Consider the following 6,393-nt stretch of genomic DNA (forward strand, 5'->3'; position numbering starts at 1 on the left):
TTTTTAGTTGTGGCATGCAGACTCTTAGTTGCGCATGCATGCGGGATCTAGTTCCCCGACAAGGGATCAAACCCGGGCCTGCTGCATTGGGAGTGCGAAGTCTTACCCACTGGACCACCAGGGAAGTCCCAGAAAGTACAATTTTAACTTGAATCCACAGGAACAAATGAAGAGAACCAGAAATTGTAAATTAGAAAGTTAGTATAACAAAATCTATAAATATATACTGTTCTCAGCTTCTTTAAAGGATGTAAAATTACATAAAGCAATAGTAACAATGCATATGTAATATATACAGATTGTAATATGAATAATAATATTACAAAAAAGTGGAAGAGAAAATAGAGATATACAGGACATATAGGACTCGTTAAGATCAGTATCTCCTTGGAATTAAGTTAATGTAAGTCTAAAATATATTCTGCTAAGGTGAGATTGTATATGGTAAGCCCTAGAGGAAACACTAAGAAAATAAATAAAAAACAAGAGTTTAACTCATCATTAACAGAATTAAAATGTTAAACTACAAAAGATTCACTTAATGTAAAAGAAAGCATTAAAGGAAGAATAGGGGAACAATAACAACAAAAAAGACACATATAGAAAATGAAAAGTAAAATGGCAGATGTACATCCTACCCTATCAGAAATAATAGTCAATATGAATGGATTTAACAATCCAATCAAAAGACAGAAATGATCAAGCTGAATAAAAATCAAGATCCGACTATATGCCTTCTACAGGAAATATACTTTGGGTTCAAAGACACAAATAGGTTGAAAGTAAAAGGATAAAAGGAAAGAAAAAGTTATATTTTGCAAACAGCAGCCATAAGAAAGCTGGAGCGGTTATACTAGTATCAGACAAAAAAGACCTTAACACAAAAAACTGTTACTAGAGCTAAAGAGGGACAATTCATAATGATAACAGGGTTAATCCATCAGAAAGATATTGCAAGTATACAGATATGCAATTAACAACACAGCCCTCAAAATAGGAAGCAACAACTGACAGAATTGAAAGAAGAAATATACAACTTAACAATAATAGTTGGAAACTTCAACGCCCCACTTTCAACAATGGATAGAACAAGGAGACAGAGTACAACAAGGAACTAGAAGACTTGACAAAACTATAAATAAATGACTTAACAGACATCTATAGCACTCTTCACCCAAAAATAGCAGAATACACATTCTTCTCAAGTGTACATGGAACATTCTGCAAAATAGACAACATATTAGACTATTAAAAAAGCCTCAATAAACTTAAATAAATGTAAATCGTACAATTGTGTGTTCTCTGACCACACTGGAATGAAATTAGAACTCAATAACAGAAAGAAACTTGGGAAATTCACAAATCTATGAAAATTAAGAAACACACTTCCAAATAACAAATGAGTCAAAGAATAAATCACAAGGGAAATTACTTTGAGATGAATAAAAACAAAAGGACAGCATACCAAAACTTATTGGGTGCAGCTAAAGCAGTGCTAAGCAGACTATTTATAGCTGTCAATGCCTATGTTAAAAAAGAAGAAAGATCTCAAATGAATAATCTAAAATTCCACCTTAACAATGTAAAAAGAAGAGCAAAGCAAAGCAAGTAGAAGGAAAGAAAGATTAGAGTAGAAATTAATGAAATAGAGAATCGAAAACAGTAGATAAAAGCAACAAAACTAAAAGATGATTCTTTGAAACGATCAAGAAGACTGGCAAATCTTTAGCTAGACTGACCAAGAGAAAAAGAAGAATTAAATTCCTAAAACAGGAATTAAAGAGGGGACATTACTACAGACCTAACAGAAACAAAAAGGATTACAAGGGAGTACTATGATCAATCATTTTCCAACAATTTATATAGCTAAGATGAAATGGACAAATTCTTCTTTTAAAACAAATTTTTTTTAATTAAAAAAAATTTTTTTGGCCACACTGTGCAGCTTGTGGGATCTTAGTTCCCCGACCAGGGATTGAATCCAGGCCTTGGCAGTGAGAACATGGAGTCCTCACCACTGGACCCCCAGGGAATTCCCTGAAGTGGACAAATTCTTAGGACAAAAAGTACAAAAATGGACTCAGGATGAACTACAAAATATGAATAGAACTATAACAAGTAAAGAGGTTGTTAGTAATAATAAACTTAAAAAAACTACCCACAAAGAAAATCCCAGGTTTAGACATTTGATGAATCTACCAAACATTTAAAGAAGAATTATTAGCAATTACTTACAAACTCTTCCAAAAGTAAAAACTAAAAGATCAAACAATTTCAACTCATTCTGTAAGGCTAGTATTATCCTTATACCAAAATCAGACCAAACATCACAAGAAAAAAAAAAAAAAATCCTACAGGCCAATAGCTCTTGTGAATAAAAATGCAAAAATTCTCAACAAAACACTACCAAACAGAATCTAGTAACATATAAAAAAGATTGTACACCATGACAAAGTGGAATTTATCCCAGGAATTTATCCCAGCCAATGCAATATGGGCTTAACATCTGAAAATCACTTAATGTAATATACCATATCAATAGAATAAAAGACAAAACCCATGATCATCTCAACAGACACAGAAAGAGTGTTTAACAAAATTCCACACCTATTCTAGATAAAGCACTCAACAAACTTGGAATAGAAAGAAATTCCTCAACTTGATAAAGAGTATCTGTGTAAAATCCACAGCTAACATCATAATAGTGAAAGATTGATTTGTCGTTAAGATCAGGAACAAGACAATAATGTCCACTCTTGCCACTTCTATTCAACATTGTATTGAAGGTTATAGCCAGGGAAATGAGGCAAGGAAATGAAATAAAAGGCATCCACATTCAAAAGCAAGAAGTAAAACTATCTCTACAGATGATATGATCTTGTATATTGAAAATCTTAAGGAACCTGGTACTGGCAAAAGGATAGACATACAGATCCATGGGATAGATCTGGAATCCAGGGGGAAAAAAAACCTCACATTAATGGTCAATCAAGTTATTTATTTATTTATTTATTTTATTTATTTTTGCCTGAGTTGGGTCTTCGTTGCTGCGCGCGGGCTTTTCTCTGCGAAAGGGGGCTACTCTTTGTTGCCGTGTGCGGGCTTCTCATTGAGGTAGCTTCTCTTGTTGCAGAGCATGGGCTTTAGGCGCGCGGGCTTCAGTAGTTATGGCACGTGGGCTTAGTAGTTGTGGCTCGCGGGCTCTAGAGCGCAGGCTCAGTAGTTGTGGCACACGGGCTTAGTTGGTCTGTGGCATGTGGCATCTTCCCGGACCAGGTATCAAACCCGTGTCCCCTGCCACCAGGGAAGCCCCTGGTCAATTGAGTTTTTATGAAAGTGCCAAGATAATTCAATGGGGGCAAGAATAGTCTTTTCAACAAATGGTGCTGGGACAACTGAATATCCACACGCAAAAGAGTGAAGCTGGACCTCACTTCGTATCATAACAAAAATTAACTCAAAATGAAGGAAGATCTACATGTAAGAGCTAAAACCATAGAACTCTTAGAAAAAAAAACATAAGTGCAAAGCTTTGTGACCTTGGAGTAGGCAATGGGTTCTTAGATATGACATTGAAAGAAACAAACAAACTGGACATTATTGAATTAAAATCCTTTGTGCTTCAAAAGATACTATCAAAAAAGTGAAAGGACAACCTACAGAATGAGAGAAAATATTTACAAATTACTGATTAAGGACTTGTGTCTAGAAAATATAAAAAACTCTTACATTCAACAATAAAAAAGACAATCTAATTTTAAAATGGGCAAGGGATCTGAACAGACATTTCTCCAAAGAAAATATACAAATGGCCAATAAGCACATGAAAAGATAATATGCTCAATATCATTTGTCATCAGGGAAATGCAAATCAAAACCAAAAATGAGATATCATTTCACACCCCCTAGATAGCTAGTAATCAAAAAGACACAATAGGGCTTCCCTGGTGGCGCAGTGGTTGAGAGTCCGCCTGCCAATGCAGGGGACATGGGTTCGTGCCCTGGGTCGGGAGGGTCCCACATGCCGCGGAGCGGCTGGGCCCGGGAGCCATGGCCGCTGAGCCTGCGCATCCAGAGCCTGTGCTCCGCAACGGGAGAGGCCACAACAGTGAGAGGCCCGCGTACCGCAAAAAAAAAAAAAAGACACAATAACTGTACAGTTACATGCAAAAGAATGAAACTGGACTCACACCATATAAAAAAATAAACTCAAAATGGGTTAAAGACTTAAATGTAAGACCTGAAACCATGAAACTCCTAGAGAAAACAGGCAGTATGCTCTCTGCTGTCGGTTTTAGCAATATTCTACTCAGGCAAGGGACACAAAAGCAAAAATAAACAAATTGGGTCTACATCAAACTAAAAAGATTAACACAGCGAAGGAAACTATTAACAAAATGAAAAGACTGCCTTGAATGGAAGAAGATATTTGCAAATGATAAATCTGATAAGGAGTTAATATCCAAAATACACAAAGAGGGACTTCCTTGGTGGTCCAGTGGTTAAGAATCTGCCTTCCAATGCAGGGGACGCGGGTTCGATCCCTGGTTGGAGAACTAAGATCCCACATGCCACAACTAGAGGGCCTGCGCGGCGCAGTGAAGACCCAGTGCAGCCAAAAATAAGCCCCGAAAATCAAAAACAAAAACAAAATACACAAAGAACTCATTCAACTCAACATCAGAAAAACAAACAACCCAATTGAAAAATGGGCTGAATAGCTGAATAGACATTTTCCCCTGATTAAAAAATGGTAGAGGACCTGAACAGATATTTTTCCAAAGAGTACAGATGGCCAAGAGACACATGAAAAGATGTTCACATCACTAATTATCAGGGAAATGCAAATCAAAACCACAATGAGATATCACCTCACACCTGTCAGAATGGCTAATTTCAAAAAGACAACAAATAACAAGTATTGGCAAGGAGATGGAGAAAAAGGAACCCTCGTGTGCTGTTGGTGGGAATGTAAATTGGTGCAGTCATTATGGAAAACAGTACAGATTCCTCAGGACATTAAAAATAGAACTACCAGGGCTTCCCTGGTGGCGCAGTGGTTGAGAATCTGCCTGCTAATGCAGGGGACACGGGTTCAAGCTCTGGTCTGGGAGGATCCCACATGCCACGGAGCAACTAGGCCCGTGAGCCACAACTACTGAGCCTGTGCATCTGGAGCCTGTGCTCCGCAACAAGAGAGGCCGCGATAGTGAGAGGCCCGCGCAACCGCAATGAAGAGTGGCCCCCGCTTGCCACAACTAGAGAAAGCCCTCGCACAGAAACGAAGAACCAACACAGCAAAAATAAATAAATTAATTAATAAACTCCTACCCCCAACATCTTCTTTAAAAAAAAAAAATAGAACTACCATACGATCCAACAATTCTGCATCTGGGTATTTCTCTGAAGAAAACAATAACCCTAATTCAAAAAGATACATGCACCCTTATGTTCACTGCAGCATTATTCACAGTTGCCAAGATATGGAAGTAAACTAAGTGTCCACGGATGGATGAATGGATCAAGATGATGTGGTATATACATATATACACACAATGGAATATTACTCAGCTATAAAAAGAAAGAAACCTTGCCATTTGCAACAACATGGATGGATCTAGAAGGTATTATGCTAAGTGAAATGTCAGAGAAAGTCAAACACTGTATGATTTCACTTATATATGAAATCTAAAAAAAAACCCACAAGAAAACAGAAACAGACTCATAGATACAGAAAACAAACTGGTGGTTGCCGGAGGGGAGTAGGGGAAGATGAGTGAAATAGATGAGGGAGATAAAAAGGTACAAACTTGTAGATAAAATAAATAAGTCACGGGAATGTAATGTACAGCATAGGAAATTAGTCAATAATATTGTAACAACTTTGTATGGTGACAGACAGTAATCAGACTTCTGTGATGATCATTTTGTAATGTATAAAAATATCGAGTCACTAGGTTGTACACTTGAAACTAATATTGGAAGTTAATCATACTTCAATTTAAAAAGGGGGGGGAAGATAAGTGTGCTTGAGGCTGTAGAGAAATTGGAACCCTCTTGCATGGTTGGGGAATGTAACATGGTGCAGCCACTTTTGGAAGTAGCTTTGCAGTCTGGCAGTTCCACGAATGGTTAAACAGGGAGTCACCATCTGACACCCAGTTATTTCACTCCTAGGTATGTACGCAATAGAAATAAAAACATACATCCGCACAAAAACTTGTACATGATTGTTCATAGCAGCATTATTTATGGCAGAGAAAAGTTGCTTCAACCACATGTCCATATACTGATGAAGAGATAAAAGATGTATCCATACTGTGAAATATTATTTAGCAATAAAAAGGCAAGAAGTACTGACACAGGCTACAACGTGGATGAACCTTTAAAATA

The sequence above is a fragment of the Stenella coeruleoalba genome, assembly GCF_951394435.1.
Source record: "Stenella coeruleoalba genome assembly, chromosome: 13".
In the NCBI taxonomy this organism is placed as follows: domain Eukaryota; kingdom Metazoa; phylum Chordata; class Mammalia; order Artiodactyla; family Delphinidae; genus Stenella; species Stenella coeruleoalba.